This window comes from Petromyzon marinus, chromosome 7 (genome assembly GCF_048934315.1).
Source record: "Petromyzon marinus isolate PM22_M1 ecotype Great Lakes invasive population chromosome 7, UKy_Petmar_22M1.pri1.0, whole genome shotgun sequence".
Taxonomy (NCBI): domain Eukaryota; kingdom Metazoa; phylum Chordata; class Hyperoartia; order Petromyzontiformes; family Petromyzontidae; genus Petromyzon; species Petromyzon marinus.
In genome coordinates this window covers 16,955,095-16,980,855 of record NC_133673.1, presented here as the reverse complement: position 1 = coordinate 16,980,855, position 25,761 = coordinate 16,955,095, and the positions used below count along the sequence as shown (strand labels likewise).

The 25,761-nt window shown below is 56.2% G+C and overlaps 1 protein-coding gene across 5 annotated transcripts in view; it reads right to left on the bottom strand.

The window, feature by feature from the left end:
• Positions 1–25,761, bottom strand: part of LOC116940058 (xylosyl- and glucuronyltransferase LARGE1-like) — a 136,613-nt gene that overhangs the window by 87,263 nt on the left and 23,589 nt on the right. The window contains exon 1 of one of the 5 annotated variants that reach the window (XM_076065475.1): positions 5,609–5,848. The exons of the other annotated variants lie outside the window; for them this stretch is intronic. The gene's annotated coding sequence lies outside the window, so the exon portion shown is untranslated. Of the gene's footprint in view, positions 1–5,608; positions 5,849–25,761 lie in introns of those variants that run through there. 5 annotated transcript variants of the gene reach the window in all.

Sequence of the window (25,761 nt, the reverse complement as noted above, 5' to 3'; positions counted from 1 at the left end):
GGGAGATGCAATTAGAAGGGCTCTGGAGATTGGAGGCCCACCACAGGCACACACGGAGACTAATGGACTCACACCAGAGAGCCGTAGACTTACACAGAGAGCCATAGACTCACACCAGAGAGCCATAGACTCACACCAGAGAGCCATAGACTCACACCAGAGAGCCATAGACTTACACAGAGAGCCATAGACTCACACAGAGAGCCATAGACTCACACAGAGAGCCATAGACTCACACCAGAGAGCCATAGACTCACACAGAGAGCCATAGACTTACACACAGAGCCATAGACTCACACCAGAGAGCCGTAGACTTACACAGAGAGCCATAGACTCACACCAGGGAGCCATAGACTCAGACAGAGAGCCATAGACTCACACAGAGAGCCATAGACTCACACAGAGAGCCATAGACTCACAGAGAGAGCCATACACTCACACAGTGAGCCATAGACTCACACCCGAGAGCCGTAGATTTACACAGATAGCCATAGACTCACGCAGAGATCAATTGAATCCCACAGAGACCCATAGGCTCACACAAAATGTGACCCCGTGCAGTCAGGAGACAACACAGGGGGTTCAAGGACACGCAGGGGATCAGGAGGTCAACCCATGCATGGTCCCCGTGGCCACCGTGATCGTGTTTCCCGCTGACGCCAGCTGGCAGCGCGGATAAAGTGTGGAACGCCCGAGAGCAGATGGCTGAGGAGGAGGAGAGGTAGGAGGAGGTAGGATCGGAGGAGGAAGTAAAGAGGAGCTGTCAGATTTGGCCGCGAGCGACGAGCCGCTCCCCCTCACCTCTCTCTCCCTCTCTGGCGAGAGGCGCCACCGCGTTCTCGCCAACCCCGACCACTCTCACGCGAAGCGGCCGTGCGAATTCCGCGGCGGCGCAAAACAAAAAACCCCAAAACGTCTCGCTGAGCCGACACCGCTGCCGGACTCGCGGACTGACGCCGGGTCGAGGGTCGCGCGCGAGCGGTGACAGCGCCGAGCGAGGCGCGCCCGGCGGACATTAATAATGAACAAACGGAGCGGACAAACACGGGGAACATCGGCGACCTTTCCAGCATCACACACACGCGCCCGGTGCGCACCCCCACCACTACTACCACCACCACCACCACCACCCATCTTCACCTCCCCTCCTATCGCCCACATCTCGCATCTCGCGACCGCATAGCATCACGAGGCTCGTGCAGCGTTGTCCGCCACGAGGCGTGGGAAATCTGCTTCCGCGCGGACGCCAGAGCGAGGTCACTCGGACTGCCAAGAGGTGGCACCCAGGTTATTAAAACATCTTCATCACCATTATCATCACTGCCATCATCATCAACATCACTGACATCATCACCGTCATCGTCTTCGTCATCACTGTCATTGTCACCATAATCATAATCACTATCATCAACATCATCACTATCGTAAACACTCATCGTCGTCTTCACCACCATCATCATCATCATTGCCATCATCAACATTACCATCGCGATCATCACCATTGACGCGGGCGACCGTCGCAACAGCTATGGACAGTCGCACAATCCCGAGGGGAAACCACGTCCACGTATATTTGTGAGAGACGTTATTGCCCAAGACAGAAAGTTGGCATTGCCACAGCAATATGGAATATCCAGCACTGCCAATTTATTACCAAGGATTCAAGGTAGCGCCCACTGAGCATGTTCGCTTGAAGAGGAGACTCGAGACCGGAGCGTTTTCTAATAAAACATTTTTTTAATCCTTAAGAAAAGGTCAAGAGGGCAGGGGACTTCCTCCTCCCGAAGCGATGCCAACAGTCCACCCCAAACCACGTGACTCCACCATAATCAAACCCGATTGACATCAATCGACATGGACCCACTTCAGTCCACCTGAGGCCACCTTCATCGGCCCCGAGTCAACTCGATACATCCTGCACCAACTCATTTCAACTCAATCCACCATCACTTGACCGTGATCTGCCCCGTGCCACCCCGTGCCACCCCGTGCCACGCCACAGTCTCGGTGCTCCGGGTCAGTAAACAAAGCGCCGCCATCCAAGACCTCGCAGTGCCCGCTCCACTCGGAGGTCTCGCCCCGCGTCTCATCTCCTCGTCTCTTTGAGAACCAAGAAGCTAAACCATCGCGGCAGCAGTAGCCGCCTGTGAGGGTTACCCCCCCCCCCCACCTCGACTGCACAGAGACAAAAAATAACAATAAACAAATTTCTTAAACATTTGTTTTACCCGTGTCGAGCCAGGAGCCTAAGCCAGGGGCTCCACAAAGGCAGAGGGCGCCTCTCGTGAGCGCAGAGTTAATTAGCTGGCTATTTTTGTTCCAGCGGAATATTTATTTATTTATCTTCTCGCTCTCTGAGCAGACGCAAATCCCCTGCATCGCCGCAAGGTTTCGCAACTCAATTAAACGAGCGCACGCCCCAGCCCCCCATCGCCCTCCACCCCGCCACTCCTTATTCACGCAAACCACAAACAAATGAGGCGCCGCCACGGTGAGCGGACCTTGAACCTCCCCCGGTACATCCTCCTCCTCCTGATGTAAGAGGATTTCAACGGAAGACGGATAAGCAACCACAGTACAAGGACAAGTTCGAAGGTGGACAACGGCGATGTGATTGTACTGATGGTGATAACTCCACCACCATCGCCGCAGAGGCAGCCGAGATGAGCCCCAATCAATACGAAGCTCTTATCTTGTAGTTGCACACCCAGGAGACAGCAGTGATCGCGAGTCAACGGTGATCATCGGTCATCAGTCAGAAAGCAGCGCAGTACAGAAAAAAAAATGTGGACTCCACCTTTTCTGTCTGCATGGGATTTAGTTTCTCCCTGGCATGTGTGGGTTTTCTCCCACACGTTAACACCCATTAAGTGGCCGATAACGCCCATTAAGTGGCCGATAACATCTTAATATATAGAGAGGACCGCAGAGCGTGGGCAATTGTTGGCGCCGGCTCACCACGTGATCGCTTTCCAGCGTGCCTATGGTTCTCGCTCTTTGAGGGCGAGCGAGCGAGCGATGTGCGGCAGCGCGTTACGAATTAAAATCATTCCCCTATATGACACCGGTCATCACGTGACGCCGGTGATGCGTGACTCTGGTGTCCGTGTAGCGCAGTCCGCATGGATCGAGGGTGTGGGTTCACTTATCGCTCCCCTGGTGTCACGCAGCGGCAACACACCAGCACACGGCCACACGCAGCTTGTCCCTAAATTCCAATCGAATGTTCTCAACGCAAATTACAAACTGGCTCAGAGGAGCGTGGCCATTATACACGCCCGCTCCTAGCCGAGCCCCCTGCTTTCCCATTCCTCACCGCTCTAACCCCGGCCTCAACCAGCGGCGAACAAACACTCATCGCCAAGTTTGGACAAGCAGATTGCCTTAAATTCAATTACCCCCAGCCATCGGCTGGCATATTCCAGGGCACGCTGGCACGCCGGGATAGGAGGCTCCGTACTCGTAAAGAGAGAGTTCCGTGGACGAATTAGCAAACACGGCTACCCCAACAAACCCGGCAGCGGAAAATTGGCTGCTCGGCAAACTGTTTACAGCGACCGTCCGTGACATTTAGAGCCCTGGCCCCTCCATCCTCCCACTCGCCACCCTTATACACTCTTACCCCAATCTCTCTCTCTCTCACACACACACAAAGACGCTCTCTTCCATCACTTGGAAAAGGTCTCTGGATAAAAAAAAAATTGCAGTGCTGGCTTTAACTATTAATACGAGGCCGAGCGGGGGGAGCGGCGATCGCGGGCTGACGCGCCTCACGTGGCCGCTCCCGTTTCGACGAGGAGGACAACGGCGGACCTCGTCCGTCCCTCCAAGCTTCCGGGTGTCATCTTCTCTCGCCCGGCACTCGCCAAGCGGAGGGAGCCACCCCACTGCGGTCGACTGCCGAGCGTGTCGGCGATTTCCATGGGGCCCGGCCGCAAAGCGCGTTGCCGTTCCTGGGGCGGGGGTGACTCTCAGGAGGTGGAACGAAGGGCTCGGGGGAACAGTACCGCCGCCAGCGCCGTGAGGAGGCACGAGGAAACGACGTCACGCGGCGCACGACGTGTGACGTCACAATAGCAACACGACTGAACCGTCTTGACGAGCGGTCTTAGACGAACAGCGCTGAAGCATCACCGGCCCGAGCTGTAAACGGGTGACCGGAGGGCAGGAGGAGGAGGAGGCGGGAGGTCGGGGCCACTTGGGATCCGTGGTTCGATCGGGAGCCAGGGGGGGCTGTGACACAGCACGGGGTGAGGGAGTCGCTCCAATGAGTGAAGCTGCAGGGATGCCGGGGGGGGGGTTGCCCCATCAGTGCCCCCCCGGCACCGACCCCCCCAACCCCCTCCCCTTCACGTAGTCGCGACCGCACGGAGCTCAACTCAAACTCCGTGCGTCGCAAATCAATGCAAATCCCCTGCGGCTGACGGCAGACAGCGCAGCAACCGCTCATTACAGCGCCCGTCACGAGCGTCTTATTGAGCGGAGGATGGCGCGCGCCACTGTAGCGCAGATGACGCTATGCGGGGAAAAAAAGTTATTTTGAAAAGACGCGCAGAGAAGTTGAGAGACGGCCTCGGGTAGGGAAAGGCGCAGAGGCCGCGCCTCGCCGCGGTCGATGATCGCTTTCATCAGGAGGGCTCGGGCCTCCTAACGAGGCCCGCCCCGCTCCGCTCCGCTATTGACCGACCGCGTTTGTTCTCGTTCGCGGTCAAATGCAATTACGGCTTCTCGAATTCCTCCGATTTGCCGCACGGCGCGGGCCGCTGACGCGAGACGCTGCGCTCGCCGCCTTCGAGCCGGCGACAGCCGAGACGGACTCTCAAGTCGAGCTCCCCCGTGAATCACTCTCGCCCGTTACACACGACGCGCAACGCCTCCGTTCGGTGGCCTACAGAGGCTGGCCGGCACATCGCGAGCGGCTCGCGGGGGCGCCTCGCGAGCCCCCTGACCGCGGCCTCCGCGCCGCGCGTCCATCCGAGACGAGAGGTCTTTGGCTCGTGCCGCGCGTGGATCCGCACGACGTCCGACGCTTCGCTCCACGTGCCGGGAGCTTCCTCGCGAACTTTAAAGATCGGACATCGTGCCCCCCAACATGCGACACAACTGGACAGCAAAACCGTGAAACCCTTCCCCATGTGTGACGATGTTCATTGTCATTAGCGCCGCTGTCCCCGGCGGGCGGTGTGCAATCAGGAATGGCGTGCAGCGCTAGTCCAGCACACACACACATGTAGACACACTCACTCATGTAGACACACACATGTAGACACACACACTCATGTAGACACACACATGTAGACACACACACACATGTAGACACACACATGTAGACACACACACTCATGTAGACACACACATGTAGACACACACACATGTAGACACACTCATGTAGACACACTCATGTAGACACACACTCTCATGTAGACACACACACATGCAGACACACACACACGTAGACACACACATATGTAGACACTCTCAGCTGGGGAGAGGAGGGGCCGGATGAGAATGCCTTACCCAGCTGTGGGGAGTTACCGTCTGACAACAAACAACAACCATCAAAAACAAACAACAACAACAGGACGGGGCGTAGCCAGACGAGACTGACCGGCGAGGTTGACCGGGGGCTTGAGTCGAGCCCGAGGCTGGGCAGGTGGAGCGGCACAGAGCCAATAGGGCGGACTAACTCAGGGCAAACCGCCACGTGGTACTGGCCAGTGGTACTGGCTCGTGGTGCTGGCTAGTGGTACCAGCACGTGGTACTGGCTAGTGGTACCAGCACGTGGTACTGGCAAGTGGTACTGTAGTCCGCGAGAGCGGTTCTCCGCTGCGCAGGCGAAATATCGGAAAGTTCAAACTCCTCGTAAACGAGAGAGCGCCGCCCCCCAATCCCAGAACCCACGGCCCCGCCCGCCCGCCCGCGCCCCGCACAATCCCCTCGCTGACTCCGGAGACGAGCACCGCCTTGCACCGTGACACTCGCCTGGCACGGGCACGGTGCGTGTGGGCTGCGAGCGTGCGCGTGGGTGTTCTGGCGTGGATGTCTGTATGTCTGTATGCGTGTGCGCGTGATCTCCAGCCAGCGAAGCATTCGCCATTTCACGTGGCGTCAAAGTGCACCTAGCCTGGCACAAGCGATGTGGCGTCGTCACCACGCACTGACACACACCATTTGATGCGGTATGTGTGTGCGCGCGTATGTGCGAGTTTCGTTCCGCTCACCACAAACAAGTTGGCGATATTTGAATCGGTCCAAGGCCTCCTCTAGGTCGACTCAGCCTTAAATGAGCAGCAGGAGCGGTGTGTAAAACATCAGCACTGGGGAGACAAAGGCGGCCGGGTGTTGTGCCGTGCCGGCCTTCATAGTTGCACGCTAACACCGTTTGCCCCTACAGTCTGTAAGGCTATATAGGGGATCTTTGTATTTTGTGTGCGTGTGGTAGTAACAACAACGGAGAGCGGAGGAGCGACTCTGCAAGTAAAACGGCTGAAGCACAGCGAGTTGGCTCGGTGGGGACCATCATCTGTACCCTTCCTAAAATCGAGCAATAATTAAAGATGAGCAGCGATCGGGGAGAAGAGAACACGCCCCAAATAGAATCCGTGAGATCCACCGCGGCGCCCGTGACCGTAAGGAGGCGCGTGACGACTTCAAAGGGCATCGAGCCGACCGCGTGCTCGGGACTTCATCGCATGGACGACGCCGTGCATCGCGCGGCCGCTGCACCGAGACGACCAACGGGGCGTGACCAAGGAGAGGGCCGCGAGGTGGGGGCGGGCGGGGGTTGGTGGGCCCCCTCCCCTGCTCAAAACCCACGACCGTGACAGTGAAAGTGACCTCTGGAATCGTGGCGAAGTGGCAGCCAAAGTATGAATCGCGTCTGGGTGTTCGTCCACCGTGGAGACGGAGCGATGAGACCAGCTCGTGGGCAGGTGCTATGTGGATTGGTACGTCACAAAACCGTGACGAGTGATGGCGAGGACTCATGGGGAGGCCTTCATCCTGGGTCCTTCCGACTTCTGGGTCCCGGTGCAGTTGCACCGCATTCGCACCCCCGCGATAGCTGCGCCACCGACCCAAATCTTCGACACCGCCGCCACTCTCCTCTTCCGGATGGGGGTTCCCATCTGTCCTGATTCTCCCACGATCCTCCTGTTCTGGAGGCAGCTGTCCTGCGAAGTCTTCCTGGGGCATGAACAGTCCCGGTGTGTGTCAGTTGTTTATGAACACGCCGCTCAAGGCCATGCATGCACACGTCGTTCTCCTCTCTTCTGGTATCGTGAGACATTCTTCTTCCCAGGACATGTGGCTGCATATCTGTGCGTCAGAGGTGACACCCTTACAGGCCAAGCTCAAGGACTGTACGTGAGTGCCCGATAACGCAGTTCGCCAGCTCGCTCAGTTCCATATTTTTGGGACTCCGGCTCAGAGACTCCGCGATTCTCCAAGGGAGAGTCCCCTTACAGGCCGCCGCGTGGACGGGGGGTGGAGCTGAGTGGACCCCCCCCCCCTTCTAAATCGTCATGGTTAAGACAAACAAGTTGGCACAACATGAGGATGACCAAACGGTGAGCGTGGCAGCCTCTCGTCCTCGCGTGCGCACGGCGGTGAGAGCGGAGATGCAGGATGGACACGCGCAGAGCGCGGCGCTCCTCTCGCGGCGAGCAGCGAGAGTGTCCCCACCCTCGCGGGCACTTGGACATTGCCTCTTGTCCTCACCCCACCTCTCAGAGGCTGTGTATGGCTCCTTTAAACTTGCCTCGCACTGCCCCACTTTGTAATTCCTTCCCATCGCGTCTTCCACCCCCGAGCAGTCGTGATAACCTTGCTGCATGCAAGACGCGGGACACCGCGACTCGCATCTCGAACACGTTCAGCGGGGCTGTCTGTGGCTGGCGCTTTGGTGTTGGGCCTTTAGGCCTGCGCGAAACAACCTTTATTTTACCCCCCCCCCCCCCCAACACACACACACACACAAGGTCACGCTACAGGGCAGAACACACGCGTGCATGTGCATGTGCGAGTATGCGTACATGCTTGTGTGCGTGCGTGCGTGCGTGGGGAGCGGTAGTGTAGCGCTACGAGCCTGGCGACCCGGGATTGAATCCCGCTCACGACCAGCACCAGTGACGATTATCTGAACCGGTCCTGGGCCTCCCCTAGGTCGACTCAAATGAGTACCTGGTGCGGTGTGTAAACATCGCCACTGGGGAAACAAAGGCGGCCGGGCGTGGTGCTGGCCACCCACCCCTTCGTGTGCCTGTGCTGACCTTCATAGGTGCTCTCTAATAGCACTTGCCCCAACAGTCTGTTAAGGCTATACGGGGGACCTTTGTCTTTGTTTGTGCATGTGTGCGCGTCTGTGCGTGACCGAGCGGGAGGGATGCTTATGGAGCGATGGTCCCCCCCCCCCCCCCCCGCGTGTCTGGCGGCTGTTCAGGGGCTGTGATGGATGCGCGCTGGCGCGTCCCGGCCTCGCGAACCTGCGAGGAGGTGCTGCTGGGACGGCTGTCGACACCGCTCGCCCCATACTTCACCGCCAGGGCCCCATCACTTCGTAGAGACGTGTGAGCTACACGTGGCACGGTGCGCGCTGCGTCATGGGCCAGTTGACCCATCGCCACTCGGGGGTCTCTGTCTTATGACCTCCTGCGAAAGAGCATTCGCAACTTCACGTTGCCTCAAAGTGCACCTAGCCTGGCACAAGCGCTGACATTACCGCTACGTAGTGGTGATTCGCGGCTGTTGTTGGGCAATGCTATTGTTATTTTGTGGAGTGGTGCAGCAGTGGTGAGCGCGCTGCGCTGCGAACTCTGCATGACCGGCATCAGTAACGAATATCTGAACGGGTCCTGGGCCTCCCCCTCGGTTGACTCAGCCTTGAAGGAGTAGCTTGCGTTGTGTGTAAACACTAAGACTGGGGAGACAAAGGCGGCTGGGTGTGGTGCTGTCCATACCACCTCGTGCGTCATTACGGCTTTTATAGGCGTTTGCTAACCGCGCTTGCCCTAGCTTCCTATGTGGGCTACATGGGTCTAATGTGCCTTGTTATAGGCACATTAGACCCATGTACTGCGTCCCCTGGGGAAGCAAGTCCGCGAAATCACCAACGGCTCACCCCACGGCGCCGACACGGGGACTCCGAGCGCCGGGAGATGATGGCACGCGGCGCGGCCTGCAAATCGCGGCGCCGAACCCCAGCGTGAGCAATACGTGGGAGTTGCCACGTGCCAGGATTCAACTGGCGGAGTGGTGGCTTCGTGGGTGTTGCTGTGGTCTCCTGTGAGCAGAGCGATGCCATGGGCGTAGCCACGAAGCGGATGTGCAGGTGGTGCAATGTGCAGGGGCCCACGGGCCCAGAGCCCCCCCCCCCCCCGCCAAAGCGCCTGGCTACAAAGAGGGGGAACAATTGGAGAGCCGCATGTCATTCCCTGAACAAGGACCCAAGGCAAACCAAGCTACGCCACTGATGATTGTAAACCCCATAGGCTGCCTCACGGAGCGATGCTTCCCGCTCCGTCCATGGCCAGGTGTTGCTCATTACCGCGCCATCCCTGGGATGGCGATTTCGCACCGGGATCTGGAGGCCACAATTTTGGCGGAACCGCGGCCCCCGCGTGTGATGGTGGCGCAGTGCACGCCTCTAAATCTTCAAAGCGCCCGCTCTGCCTTCACCCTGCCTAGCAGAAGCGTCTCTCTTGGGACTGCTCGCTGGTCAACATCATCATCAATCATCAACAATCATCATCAATCATCAACAATCATCAACAATCATTATCACCGTCATCAGCAGCCGTGATAAATCCACTGCTGGATAAATCCACTGCTCACGGTTGCAATTTACTTTGCTCAGCCGGTGTTAGCCGCTGAGCTCGTGACGGGTTTCTTTTTCATTGCTGTTGCTCAGTGACCCCTGTACCGTTCCCGCGGTGCTGTAATGTGCACTGATGCCTACTTTATTGAGGGCGATATTGGCACGTAAAATAAAGATTGATTGATGAAGGCCTCCCCCATGCCGCCGCCATCTTTCACGGTCCCACAATGCAGCAACCCATACAGTTTAACACTTAGTCGGCTGTCGCGACAAATATTCTCTATAATCAAGGGTTTTGGGCTATTTCACATGAATATAACTGCGCCGTTAAACCCGCCACCACCCCACACAGCCAATTAAGTAAACTTTCTCACGTAAACAAATATTGGCTATCACCTGATGAAGCTGGTTGTAATCATCAGCGAAACGTCGTACTCGAATTGTACATGTTGTGGGTTTACTCTCCAACACAGCGGTGGCTGAAGTAGTCACTAAATGGCACGTGGTTTTGTTTGGAGGGGGAGATGTCCGGTGGTCGAGGCTAACGACTGAGTGGGAGCCAAGGGAGGGAACGCGTCCGAGAGGATGGCAGCAGCGGCGTGGATTGTGACGTCGCTGCGTGGATCGTGACGTCGCTGCGTGGATCGTGACGTCGCTGGGTGGATCGTGACGTCGCTGCGTGGATCGTGACATCGCAGGACCGCGTGAGAGAAGACGACGGCTTGGGACTTCAGTCATCCAGCAGCGGAGTGATGAGAACTGATGACGACGACGACAACGATTGAAGCTGACGAAGCAGCGTCAGTGAATTGTGACGGAAGGGGCTCTGAGTCAGGCTGGGTGGTTGTTCCAGGCCAGCTGTGAGAGGCGTGGATTGTGAGTGTCAACACTGAAGCAAGACAAGAGGGAACAGCAGCGTTTCGGAAAGCAGAGCTGCGATTCTATCTGGTTCCACGTCGTCTCTCGGGAAAACAACGACAACCAAACGGAATTTGCGCCACAGCAAAGCGGCGTCCCTCCATCTCCTCCACTTCCCCCACCGCGTCTCCATGGCTCCCGCGCGGCGCGGTGAGGATTGGGGGAGCACGGCGGCTGTGCGAGCGGTTCACGTGTGAGGAATGTGGTTCATGCTGTGCGTGGGTGTGTGTGCGTGGTTCACGTGTGTGAGGAATGTGGTTCATGCTGTGCGTGGGTGTGTGTGCGTGGTTCACGTGTGTGAGGAATGTGGTTCATGCTGTGCGTGGGTGTGTGTGCGTGTGGATCACGTGTGTGAGGAATGTGGTTCATGCTGTGCGTGGGTGTGTGTGCGTGTGGATCACGTGTGTGAGGAATGTGGTTCATGCTGTGCGTGGGTGTGTGCGTGTGGGTCACGTGTGTGAGGAATGTGGTTCATGCTGTGCGTGGGTGTGTGCGTGTGGGTCACGTGTGTGAGGAATGTGGTTCATGCTGTGCGTGGGTGTGTGTGCGTGTGGGTCACGTGTGTGAGGAATGTGGTTCATGCTGTGCGTGGGTGTGTGCGTGTGGGTCACGTGTGTGAGGAATGTGGTTCATGCTGTGCGTGGGTGTGTGCGTGTGGTTCACGTGTGAGGAATGTGGTTCATGCTGTGCGTGGGTGTGTGTGCGTGTGGATCACGTGTGTGAGGAATGTGGTTCATGCTGTGCGTGGGTGTGTGTGCGTGTGGATCACGTGTGTGAGGAATGTGGTTCATGCTGTGCGTGGGTGTGTGCGTGTGGGTCACGTGTGTGAGGAATGTGGTTCATGCTGTGCGTGGGTGTGTGCGTGTGGGTCACGTGTGTGAGGAATGTGGTTCATGCTGTGCGTGGGTGTGTGTGCGTGTGGGTCACGTGTATGAGGAATGTGGTTCATGCTGTGCGTGGGTGTGTGTGCGTGTGGATCACGTGTGTGAGGAATGTGGTTCATGCTGTGCGTGGGTGTGTGTGCGTGTGGATCACGTGTGTGAGGAATGTGGTTCATGCTGTGCGTGGGTGTGTGCGTGTGGGTCACGTGTGTGAGGAATGTGGTTCATGCTGTGCGTGGGTGTGTGTGCGTGTGGTTCACGTGTGAGGAATGTGGTTCATACTGTGCGTGGATGTGTGCGTGTGGGTCACGTGTGTGAGGAATGTGGTTCATGCTGTGCGTGGGTGTGTGCGTGTGGGTCACGTGGTGCTTGGTGCATCTGGTTTGAGTGGTGCAGAGAGTTCAAGCGAGAGTTTCTCGTTACTAAATCGATACATAAATAATGCCGTCCGAGTAATTAATTGTTCTCCTTTGGTTCATTTATACAATCAGTGCCGTGGATGAGAAGTCAAATGCGATACAAATGAGGCTGCCTGCCACCCCGGGCCTGGAGATTCATCACTAATTGGGTTCTTCCGAGGACTGCGCGCTCATGCCAAATATCCCACTGCATTGTCGAGCCATCGAGACGCGCGGAGAGGGCACCGAGGGCCAAGAGAGGCCGCAAGGCGAGGAGGAGGATGGGGGAGGAGGATGGGGGAGGAGGAGGGAGGAGGGAGTGAACGCGATTCGTCTCCAACGCGGACGCAGTCCCCCGTGGTCGGACTCTGCTGACGACTGCGCTAGGGATGGCTCATGGGGGTGGCCAAACGGATCCCACTTTTGCCAATTTCAAAGTAACGATCCCGTCTCCGAGGCGACACAAACTGGAGGTGTCAGCAGGTCAGCCGTTAAGTAGAGGAGCACGGTGCCGACCCTGGTGAGGGCGAGGTGGCTCAATCTCCACTGCTGCCCCCACTCCTCCTCCCCCCATGCCTTCGGAGATGCCCAGCTCCGGTTCGGATATCACTCGACGCTGATGTTGGCCCGAAGCAGGAAACAAACTCAGTTCGCCGCCCGCTCGGGATATGTTTACAGCTCCACCAGGGATTGTGGCCAGTTGCACGACTTACCTTAAGTGAGACATCTCCCGTAACTGTGAACATTGCCGCACGAGTTGAAGTGCCCGTCATTATGTACAGCCCCAGACGCACAGCTACAGCCCCTAGCTTCACCGAGTGCGCCTTCCTCGTGACGTCTTTCCACGTCCGTTAAACGACTCACAGCAGACACGTGCACACCAAGCCTCTCTCTCTCTCTCTCTCAGCCCCCCCCCTCCCACCGAGAAAGGCCGGCACGGCACGCACACGAAGGGGTGGGTGGCCAGCACCACGCCCGACCGCCTTTGTCTTCCTAGTGGCGATGTTTATGCATAGCACCAGGTACTGTACTCACTTGAGGCTGAGTCGACCTAGGGGAGACCCAGGACCGGTTCAGGTAATTGTCACTGGTATTGGCCGTGAGCGGGAATCGAACTTGGGTCGATGGGTTCGTAGCGCAGTGCGCTAACCGCTGCGCCATCTAACACATGCATTTCTGCCGTATGAAATGCATACGTTGAAATATACTTAGCTGTATATTTCTTTATCATACGTTTGTTCAATGTTTGCTGTCGGCATTACGAGAGGGATAAGCAATTCATAGGTCTCATAGAGCAATGCATCACCCCCATGTCAGAGAGCAGACCGCGGAAGCATGTATCCCAAAACTAGTTCTGAGATCGCGTCAAGTGACCTCTCTTTATGATTTCCCATTGCCCCTGCTAAACCAATATTTTTCAAAATACCGGTTTGAGTCAAACCGATAAATACCTGCTAACACCAATTTAATTTTAATGAGGTTGTTTTGATAGGCCCGTTAGTAACCAGGCTGAGACCATCAGCTCGCTCGACTTGAGAGCTTAGAGTTTTTATCACGGACCGCCGGAACCCGGATTCAAACCCAGGGAATCTCATCGGTGCCGTTGATCCGTGTCTGCCCTCCGTGCAACCCGGCCACCACCTCCTGCTGCCGTGTGATAATTTGTATTCATCAGTTGACGTCCCCTGCTCCCGAACCCCTGAACCCTCCCGTGAGAAATTAAATCTGCTGGTGTCAGCTTCGAGTATAGGCTGTGCACGCGGAGTGTGGCGAGTGAAGTTACACAACAAACATACAAAGATCCCCATATAGCCTTAACTGACTGTAGGGGCAAGTGCTGTTAGCGAGCACCTATGAAGGCCGGAACGGTACACGAGGGGGTGGGTGGCCAGCACCACGCCCGACCGCCTTTGTCTCCCTAGTGGCGATGTTGACACACCGCACCAGGTACTCATTTGAGGCTGAGTCGACCTAGGGGAGGCCCGGGACCAGTTCAGATAATCGTCACTGGTGTTGGCCGTGAGCGGGAATCGAACCCGAGTCGCCAGGTTCATAGCGCAGCGCGCTAACCGCTACACTACCACTCCCCACACACAGGCACACAGACAAAGGTCCCCCGTAGAGCCTTAGCGGACTGTTTGGACAAGTGCTGCTAGCGAGTACTTATGAAGGTCGGCGCAGCACACGAGGGTGTAGTTTGGTCAGCCCCGCGCCCGGCCGCTTTTGTCTTCCCCAGTAATAATTCTTACACATCTCACCAGGTACTAATTTAAAGCAGAGTTAACCCTATAGGAAGCCAATAACTGGTCGAAATATGATTTCCACATATGTGAGCTGTAACTGGAAATTTTAGTGCGTGAACCAGTGCGCTACTGCTCCCCCCCATACACAGACAAGTAACAGACAACTATACCACATATAGTCTATACCAAGACTGTCGTGGCAAGTGCTGTTAGCGTTAGCGCCGTTCATTTCGCCATTCAGACTCAGGTCTTGGGGTTCGTGGCGCATTGCGCTAACCACGGCGCCACCACTCCAGCACACACACAAAAGCACGCGTGTGCACTCCGCACCGCGCACAATCATCCTGCCTCTGTAGCATTATAGTGACGTTTCCTTGTGCCTGCGCTGCGCTCTTTATTCAACAACCGTCAATCGAGTTTGGTGAATTTCCCGAGAGTTGAATTCAATCTCCGTTCCCTACCGATTGCTGCCGCGCGCCAGGGGAGCGCTCTTCACCGCCACTGCGGCCACGAGAGCTCTGAGTCTCTCTGAGTGGACGGGTGGCTGTGCGAGTATGGGTCTCTGTGCGAGTCTATGGGTCTCTGTGCGAGTCTATGGGTCTCTGTGCGAGTCTATAGGTCTCTGTGCGAGTCTGTGGCTCTCTGTGCGAGTCTATGGGTATCTGTGCGAGTCTGTGGCTCTCTGTGAGAGTCTATGGGTCTTTGTGCGAGTCTATGGGTATCTGTGCAAGTCTGTGGCTCTCTGTGAGAGTCTATGGGTCTTTGTGCAAGTCGGTGGGTCTCTGTGCGATTCTATGGGTCCCTGTGCGACTCTGTGGGTCTCTGTGCGAGTCTATGGGTCTCTGTGCGAGTCTATTGGTCTGTGTGAGTCTATGGCTCTCTGTTTGAGTCTATGTCTGTGGGCCTCTCTGGGTGTATGGGACCCACACACCGCTTTTTGCAGAACGGACAACTGGAGTCCGTTTGGCGACTCCCAGAAGCCGTCGGGTGGCCGCTCCAGACTCACACAGACTCACACGCGCCCACAGATTCACAGACTCACTCGCGCCCACAGATTCACAGACTCACTCGCGCAGTAACAGACACGTGCGTGGGGTTTCACCTGGCACAGGAAGGAGGAGCAGGGGAAGGAGCCGGAGGAGGAGCAGGATAAATAATTGGCTCGAGCGAACAAATTCCACGCTCCCCGTCTTATGACCCCGATGCTAAATGTGGGCAATTATCCTCGGCCAAATCACACAACCACAACAACCGCGTCTCCAGTTCCCCTGCAGCAGGTCTCCTGAGCGAGCGGCTAGGTAATTACTGCGCTTGTAACGATGATTCACCCCTCCCCTGCTTCCCCTACCCCCCTCCTCCACTCGACGCAGCAATTGGACGAATCGTCAAGATCAGGGTCGCAATTCGATGTCAGCAATCGACTCCTTGCCATCTCGTTTTCTCCGGCTTGTTCGTCGCATTGGCCCAAAGGGGCCTGGGACAGGGCAGGCCACGCGATAGGAGCGGCTGACGAGAGACAAAACTGGCTGCGGAGTAGGGCCCGATAGCAGCAGGGAAGAGAGGCAGAGGGAGACAGCGGAAGAGACGGAGACAGAGAGACGACATCGCGACCGGGCGAGGAGCAGCAGAATACGTGGTGCATGTAAATTGCGCAGGTTATAAATGATCACCAATTATGCACAAGATTGGATGCGTGCACCACGAGCGTGAGAATCGATATTCATTGACGAGATGGCGAATCATTGACAGTAATAAACCTGCACGCAGCCCTCAGTTCATCCACTGCGGGATGGAGACCTCCCCACGCCGTTAGCCATGGCAGTTGTTTGCCCATACTTCACCCTGCTGGTCGATGGGATTTTATGAAGAGGGGGGAGGGGGGTGGGCGGCGCGCCCTGGACCGGTCCAGGTATCACTCGCTCGTGGTGAGACCCAAAGTCTCCGCGTTCACGGCGTGAGTGCATGGACTGCTGCACTGCCTCTCCACCCCAGTGATCCATTACAAATTACCCCGAATCCCAGCTGATAGTCGGTGGATTGTTGCATCACAGGATAGTCCCAGATGGCGATGATTTGGGGAGGCCTTCATCCAGCAGTGGATCGATCATTGCTGCTGACAATGGTGATGCTAAGGAACCGTGGCAGGTGAACGATGGGCATGACCGGCGCGTCCCCCCCCCCCCCCCCACCGCAGGGCTGTCACGGCACACCACATCAAGTATCGCTATCGCTGTAGCTGCAGCTCGCCCAAAGTATTGCCCGTGCTCCATGGAATCTCCGCGACCCGCCCGCCGCGCTCCCGGGCTCCAAGTGGCCGCCGAGCGGCCCGCCCCGCTCCGTGGTTTGATTCGCGACCCTCCTCGGGGTGCGAGGAGGCAATCAGAGCAGCCGCAGCAGCAGCCGCAGCAGCAGCAACAGCAGTCGCAGCAGCAGCAGCCGCATCCGCAACAGCCGCAGCCGCAGCAGCCGCAGCAGCATCAGCAGCAGCAGCATCAGCAGCAGCCGCAGCAGCAGCCGCAACAGCAGCCGCATCCGCAACAGCTGCAGCAGCCGCAGCAGCAGCAGCCGCAGCAGCAGCAGCCGCAGCCGCAGCAGCAGCAGCAGCAGCAGCAGCCGCAGCAGCAGCAGCAGCCCCAGCAGCAGCAGCAGCCGCAGCAGCAGCAGCAGCCGCAGCAGCAGCAGCAGCCGCAGCAGCAGCAGCAGCCCCAGCAGCAGCAGCAGCAGCCCCAGCAGCAGCAGCCGCAGCAGCAGCCGCAGCAGCAGCAGCAGCAGCCGCAGCAGCAGCAGCAGCAGCCGCAGCAGCAGCAGCAGCCGCAGCAGCAGCAGCAGCAGCCGCAGCAGCAGCAGCAGCCGCAGCAGCAGCAGCAGCCGCAGCAGCAGCAGCAGCCGCAGCAGCAGCAGCAGCCGCAGCAGCAGCAGCAGCCGCAGCAGCAGCAGCAGCCGCAGCAGCAGCAGCAGCCGCAGCAGCAGCAGCAGCCGCAGCAGCAGCAGCAGCCGCAGCAGCAGCAGCAGCCGCAGCAGCAGCAGCAGCCGCAGCAGCAGCAGCAGCCGCAGCAGCAGCAGCAGCCGCAGCAGCAGCAGCAGCCGCAGCAGCAGCAGCAGCCGCAGCAGCAGCAGCAGCCGCAGCAGCAGCAGCAGCCGCAGCAGCAGCAGCAGCCGCAGCAGCAGCAGCAGCCGCAGCCGCAGCAGCAGCAGCAGCCGCAGCAGCAGCAGCAGCCGCAGCAGCAGCAGCAGCCGCAGCAGCAGCAGCAGCCGCAGCAGCAGCAGCAGCCGCAGCAGCAGCAGCAGCCGCAGCAGCAGCAGCAGCCGCAGCAGCAGCAGCAGCCGCAGCAGCAGCAGCAGCCGCAGCAGCAGCAGCAGCCGCAGCAGCAGCAGCAGCCGCAGCAGCAGCAGCAGCCGCAGCAGCAGCAGCAGCCGCAGCAGCAGCAGCAGCCGCAGCAGCAGCAGCAGCCGCAGCAGCAGCAGCAGCAGCCGCCACCTCGCATCACAGCAATCAAGGGCAGGGATCTGTGCAAAGCTAGGGTCCCTCCACACCCTCGCCCCCACACTCCCACACCACGTGCAAAATTGCCTTCCTCAAATTATTAATCACGTCGGAGGCTTTCATAATCAGGCGGTCTTGTTTGAAAATAAAGTTCTGTAAGAATCTTAAATATTTACCCTGGGATGAAGTAAGTGGGGGGGGGTCACGAGGAGCGCGAGTGGTGAATAATTAATCGTCGCGCGATCGGCGGTGATAGTCCCCCTTCCAAGTTTGATGATTAAACAGCAAGCACCCTGGCATCTGCTGCCACGCTCTGCGCTCATTGCACGCGCAGTACTGCTGGAGGTAGTGGAGGTTATCTGGGAGGGCTTTTTTACGTGCATTCATTTACAATTCTAGGCCAGCGAGATGTGTTTTATTTCACTCAAGAACCCACAGCTCCCTGTGAACATATTCAGCTCAGAACGGGTACACGAGAAACATAATCTTGACATGTGCAGCTGCCGCGAACTGACAAATATTTGTAAAAAAAAAAAAAGGATTTGTGAGAAGCCCATTTTACAGAGAGCTCAGCAAGCGGAGCTGGAGGCAGGAGAGTGCAGAGAGACGGGGAGAGACAGGCAGAGACGGGGGAGAGGCAGGGGAGAGACGGAGGGAGATGGAGAGACAGGAAGAAGGCGAGAAACAAGGGAGAGACAAGGAAAGACATGGCAATGACACCAACACCATCACTCAAGACACAGACACTGTCTCTCAGACTCCTTGACACACAGACGCTCGCACTTGGCCCCTGACACAGTGACAGCGACATACACTCCCTAACCCACACTCAGAGATGTGTCCCCTCGCCGACATTCGCACTCGCATGCGCTCTCGCCGAATGGACTGGCTTTCCGGCGTCTTGTTTCACCATCGTCGTCGTCGTTGTTGTTATTGAACGCGCATCGCTCCGCGCCCCTGGGTTTCCCGGATTGAACGCGGACAGGAGAGGCGATGCTGGCGATGCTCCCAGAAATTGAAACGTTCACGGGGCTTTAACTCTCCCGACTCCCCGGGGGCTGCACCCCTCCCCCTCCCACCTCCAGTCGAGCGCGACGCGGGGAGCCCTGCGCGATATGTGGAGCAGTGGCACGAGGAGGGGAGGTAATAGACACGCGGCACATGGCGCGGGGTAGGCAACAGGAGCGCATGCACGAATGAGTAACTGAGTGTAGGAATAACGAAATTAATAAGCGAGCGGATTAAGGAACACATGAAAGCTTTAATAAGGGTAATAGTGGATACATGAGTGAATTATTGTGAACCGATACGTGAACGAATGATAGAGTGAATTTGAATGAACGAGTGATGAATGAAGCAATTAACGAATGCGATAATAAATGAACGGACAGTTAACGAATTCGTAAATAAGTGAAAGAGTGAACAAATAAAAACGAGTGGGTGATTGAGAGAATGAACGAGTGAGTGGGTGAATGAATAAACGACGGAGTCAATCCAGACCACCCTGGGCATCAGGGTGTCAACGCGGTGGTTCCACTCATGGCCTCACAGCGACATCACCTGGGTGCGACTCCAGACCTGGGCACGCCTCTGTGTGCAGTGTGAATGTTCTACCCCCCCCCTCGCCCCCCATTGTTCTGCATGGTTACTGGGGTAGTGAAGGAGTCAATGTAGGTCGGCGTCTGAACGTCCTCGCCATCACCACGCAAAGAGTTGTCGGGGCGTGCTGTGGTCCAACGCGCAGCAGCAGCAGCGGCGGCGTTCGTGCTGCTGGCGCTGCGGGTGGGAACGCCGCGCGCCCCGCGCTCACGCAAATTCGCATGCGGCGCACGATTTAATTAGGGGGCTGCGACGGCGCCAACGCGGGGGGGGGGGCGGAGGGAGTGGCGCGATTAGAAGGGCCGAAAACTAATCACAACCCTCGCCTCGGCACGGCCCCCGCCACGGCCCAATTGTCCCGTTTGACGGCGATGAGATTGCCCGTGACATTACAAACTGTCGCGTCCGTCAAGTGACTCCCCTACGCCTGTCCTCGCCTCCTCGTTCGCCCCCCACAGTCATCCTCGTCGCATCGTCGCTCGCGTCGCACGGCAGCCAGCGGCTCACACCGGCAACGGGACGGACATGGCGAGGAGCGGGGTGAGGGTTCGGGTCAAGGTTGGGGCCCGCGTTAGTGCGATGGTTAGGGTTAGGCTGCGAGTCAGGGTGGCTGTAAGAGTTAAATACTCGGAGTCAAGATCAGCGACAACATCCGGGTTCAGTGTGAAGTCTCGTGTTAGCAGTTATGGCTCGGGTCATGGTCCGGGTCATGGTCAGGGTCATGATAAGGGCTCGCAGGGATGATTGCCGATGGTTTAGACCAGGGGTGGGGAACGTCCGGCCCGCGGGCCGTATGAGGCCCGCGAAATCATTTGGTGTGGCCCTGCCAAGGCAACCGCAGGCGGGACTCGAAATTCAATAAATCTAGGAGCAAACCTGGAAAAGCAGTTGCGAGTAGCAACATCATCAATACTAGCTAACATCATCAATACCAGCTAACATCATCACACGCCTCGCCAAAGAGAAGCAGTTCAAGCCATCACATTAGGGGTGAGTTAATTAAATGTTTGACCAAATATAACAAGCTACATTTTAAGTTGATAATTTTGCATGGCCCGCGAATGATGTTATAAATATCCAAATGGCCCTTGGCAGAAAAAAAGGTTCCCCACCCCTGATTTAAATGGACAATGGAGTGGCGGCCAAGGGAGGGAACTTGCCCCAGAGCACGGCCACCAAGGAGATGGAGCGTTGGCATCAGCTCGTGTGCGTGTGCCGGGTGAACTGTGACACCCTCAAGACCACGTGAGATGGCGATGGCTTCGGCACGCCTTCATCCAGCAGTGGATTGGTAATGGCTGCTGATGTTAATCATGATGATGAACGCTGACGGTCAAGAGGAGTGTACGATTTTAGTTTGGACTCGGTGTGAGTCCAAGCGCCGCACTGAACGCAACACTAATTGTAAAGAATTGCGATTCGCCATGGTCTGAACGCGCTCGATAGGAGATCGAACCGGGACGCGAGCAGGTCACAGGTTTCTTGCTGCCGACTGAGACGCATCAAGAGCGGCCAGACCGGATTCGTTACCCTCCACTTACAGCCATCACCGCCCACGCGGCCCAATCTCCCACCGCACCTGCGCTACGCTGATAAGGTTAATTTCCAGATTCCCGCTGCAGATAAGTAAGGGCCGATTCCTTAAAGAGCTGTCAAAGTGTGCAGAACGTTGTGTGTTTATGTGTGTGTAACGTACGTGCACGATATATACACACACACAGGCACACGATATACACACAAGACAAAGATCCCCCGTATAGACAAGCGGCAATGACCAGCGCGGTGAAGTATGGTCAAACAACCCGCCATTCCGTTGGGAGGAAGTCACCCAGTAATGGATTTGACAAGGCGCTATTATGAAGTATTATTATTATATTTTACACGACTATTGTTATTATGAAGAGGAGGCTTATTGGACGGTTGATGAGCCCGAAATGGGACTTGGCGGGAAGCTGCTGCTGCTGCTGCACGCTGAGCGACAGACGGACGGCCCGACGACACCAGAAGCTGAATTCCAATGCGGGTTTCGGTTCCCCGCAAAAACCTCACGAGACTCTGGACGAGGCGCACGGAGGAAAATGATTTTTTTAAACCATCACCGGCTGCGTGTGTACGGCTCTCTTCGCCACGTTAAACGGCGCTGCAGTGTGAACACAGGGACGACAGCTCGCACGCAGTCACGTGCGTATGGGTGTTGTGTACGTGTGTACGAGCCTCGTGTGGAGAGCGGTGGCGCAGTGGTTAGCGCGCCGCGCTACGAACCCGGCAGCCCGACTTCGATTTCCCGCTTACGATCAACGCTATCGGTGACGATGATCTTAACCGGTCCTGGGCCTCCCCTAAGTCGACACAGCTTAAAATGAGTACCTTTCGCGGTGTGCAATAAAAATCGCCAATTGGGAGACAAAGACGGCCGGGCGCGGTGCTTACCACCCACCTCCTTGTGTGCCGTATCGGCCTTTACAAGTGTTACTCGCTAACAGCTCGACAAGTCTGTCCAGGCTACACGGGGAAGCTTAGAGCCCAGTGTGCCCAGGTTCCATCTGGGCGTCAGTACCACGGACAGCAGCAGCGGCGGCAGTCGCTGTGTGCTTACCGTACACGCACAGCACTGTTTCCCATCATGCACTGTTACCGGAATTTGCCAAACATTCCAAAGTTGAAAAATTACCGGGCTATTACTCAATTGGGATTTACACCTCGGAACATCGCCCACCTACTGCGGACACTTGGCAGGACCCTCCTGAGAAAATGTCTTGAGACTCAGCGAGGCTTCCCCAGGTAGCGTGCAGCAGCGTGAATGACCAGCACGCCGGGCACAGCCAGGCATTGCAAGGAGGAAATTTATCCCGAGATTGGGAGATAGACATATGTATTCAATTACCAGGTATAGACATAGCTTAGCATTTGGAAATAATAGATATGTGTAGGCATTGGGAGTAGGACATACTATATATCATCAATGGAATATATATACACATATCATGAGGAAAAAAGAGATGTATTTAGGCATTGGGAGATTGAGACTTGCCAAAGCACTGGGAGATAATGCCTGTGCGGCACCAACAATATTCCGTGCATCCTCCTGACACGAAGCTCCACTCCACATTCTCTCCGGGCCGACGGGGGAGGGGGGCGCTGATGGACCAGACCCTCGTGATTAACATTATAATCGCTGAATTATGTTGGATGTTCGAAAGCCCATCCATATGCATGGTTTTTCTTCCTTGTTGCGCGCACTGCTGTGGGCGAGCCAGTGGCTCGGCCTGCGAGGCTGCGCCCGATGTTTAATTCAGCAGCCGGGTTCCTCCTGGCGTTCATTACAATTTCAGTCAAAAAAAACCCAGAGCTCATTCATCCCCACGGCTGGAACACAACATGCACACAGGAAGAAAAAGCACGCAGATGCACGGATTCTGTGACACAAAATCTGCTGACGAATAAAATGAGCGACTATAATGTTACGTTTCAAGCCGCACCGCGAGATAGAAGACGTCACGGCGCAAGGCGTCATCGTCTTGGCCGTCAAGGCGAATGCTTTTAAGCGCTGGATTTCATCCGCAAGTTTCGGGCAACGTTTTGGATTCACGTGGCCGGTTTCTCCTCGGGAAACTCCTCCACCAGCAACGCATCTTGACACGAACATGGTAAACGTGTTGGATCGTCTTGATGAGAGAGTCATTATGTTCACTGCACGCTCCAGACTCCACTCGCCCCGCTCCCCGGGGTCGGTGCGGCATCGCGATAGACGCGGAGTCGCCGTGGACCACGGGAGCGAGATCCCTCACCCGGGGGGGCTCCGCCTGCCACGCGTCTCGTCGCTCCGACAAGCAGAGACGCTCATAATGCGAAACAAGTCTCTGTTCGTAGTAGTAGTAATAATACAATGTGCCGTGTGAATCACGAGATGATTACAACCGTGACGAGATGAAGAATCCATTCGGAAGTCTCGCTGCCCCACTCTGTCATTCCGCCCGCGGGTCAGAAAGCCGCTCAAGGAGAGGGGAGACGTCCTTCGAGTGACGTTGCTGCCGCTGCAGGCGGTGCGCTTCCCCACGCACTCTGCCCTTAGATTGCCCCACGAGAGTCGAAGCGATATTTTAATCTCGCGTGCAATTTGTACTTCCATGCCCTAGTCATATTTATTTTTGCGTGACTTGCTTCAGTTTTTGTTATCCTGCTCTCGTATCCGTTCTTGTATTGTTTGTTGACGTAATTGGCTGACCCCGCTTCGACTGGACGGAGCTTCATAGCTCATCAGGTTCCTCCAGGATAAGTCAAGATTCTGATGTAACTGAAACTGCATTTAATGTTTCGATTTTAAGCTTTCGTGACTGCAGGGATTCATCTTCTTCGTTCTTTCGGTAAAGTCATGTAGAAGGGAAATAATAAAATGATAAAAATTAAACATAATAAAATAAAATTCTAACGACGTTTTGGCCACAACACAAATAGCCTTCCTCAGGTGAAGAAACAGAACTGTCGGAAAGACAATGCTCCAATGAACACTGCTAAGCTTGGCAGCGTATTTTAAGCTGGGTGGGAGGAGCAGAGCGCCTTGACAAAAGAGTTTACATATCAACAGAATAATTTAGCATTGAAGTAGTTGTGTTAATGTGATAGATTAGCAGGATGTTAAAGTCAGAAATTATCATGCAACTGGGAGATTAGCATGATGTTAGTGGGAGGGATTAGCATGTAATTGGTCACGGAAGTAGCTATGTTAAAGTAAGAGTTTACATATCAACAGATGCATTTAGTATATTGACACTAAATAACTGCAACTACCCAACTATCAGTGACCAGTTACATGCTAATCCCTCACACTAATATCATGCTAATCTCCCAGTTACATGCTAATTTCTGACAAGCTTAGCAGTGTTCATTGGAACGCTGTCTTTCCGACAGTTCTGTTTCTTCACCTGAGGAAGGCTACTTGTGTTGTGGTCGAAACGTCGTGAGAATTTTATTTTATTATGTTTTATTTTTATGATTTTATTATTTCCCTTCTACGTGGCTTTACCGAAAGAACCAAGAAGATGCATTCAATGTATCAACAACATTCACCTTCTATCCCGCCCCACCTCCTTCCAATGAATATTTGTAATCTGCTGACTTCTTATGACGCTGACCCCGCGAAGTTAAAAGCCTCAGCAGCAGCAGCAGCAACCGCAGCAGCCGCAGCCACAGCAGCAGCCGCAGCAGCAGTAGCCGCAGCAGCAGCAGCCGCCGCAGCAGCAGCCGCAGCCGCAGCAGCCGCAGCAGCCACAGCAGCCGCAGCAGCAGCCGCAGCAGCAGCAGCCGCAGCAGCCGCAGCAGCATCCGCAGCAGCCGCAGCAGCAGCCGCAGCAGCTGCAGCAGCATCCGCAGCCGCAGCAGCAGCCGCAGCAGCAGCCGCAGCAGCAGCAGCCGCAGCAGCCGCAGCAACATCGCGTCCCGTGGTGACGGCGCCAGCGTTTTAACCCCGGCGCCGCCTCTGGCCCGTGGGGGAGAAATTTAAATTTGAAAAGATTACACCCAAGGTGCAGTAGACTTCATGACAGGCATCGACAAATGAAAGTCAAACACTCGGGCAGATTCAGCATTAAACAATATTAAACACACACTTAGTCGCACACGGGCGGGCGGGCGATGGGGCACATGCACACACACACACGGAAGGAACACACACTCACATGCGTGCGCGCGTGCAGGAGAACACAATCACACACGCAGTGGCGCAATAATAATATGAGTAGATGATAATGCAAACACAATCTGAACTCGAGCCAGAGCACTACGAGACGCAAATGTAATCCGCAATTCATGGCACAAATCCTGGAGGTAATGAAAATTTCAGAGAGAAAAGAGGGGTTCATCATCAAAATTCAACAGCGGCGGAGCAGCGTCCCCCCTTTCTCTCTCTGCGCTCTCTCTTCCTCCCGCTCTCTCCCTCTTTCCCTCCCCCTCCATCCCATCCCTGTGTCCGCTTGGGCCAGGGGGAACTCTGTAAACACGTGCACAGATATCCATATTAAAGAGGGCGCGAGGCTCCGCGCGCCACGATCCGAGGTCCCAGAGCGGCACCACGAATTGCGGCTCGCGATGGAGATGGAGTGGCGGGGGGCTCGGAGGCTGGTAGGGGGTGTATTTGTAGCGGTGATACTGGTCGTCGTATTTGTAGTTGTGATTCCGGTTGTGGAATAGATGGTGAAGATGCTGCGAGGATGCGTGTGCGCGGTCTTGCTTTTTGTTGCTGATAGTGGCGCTCGAAGGCTGTGTATGGGTGTTGGTGCTGGTGGAGGTCTCTGAGTGTGATGGTCGTGTTCGATGGTAACACTGGGAGTCTCTGTGGCGGTAATGGTGGTGGGTCTGTGTATGGCTGCTGCTGCTTCTCGGAGACGGAGTGGTGGTGCTAAGTGGAACTGTGCACGCAGGGGGGAG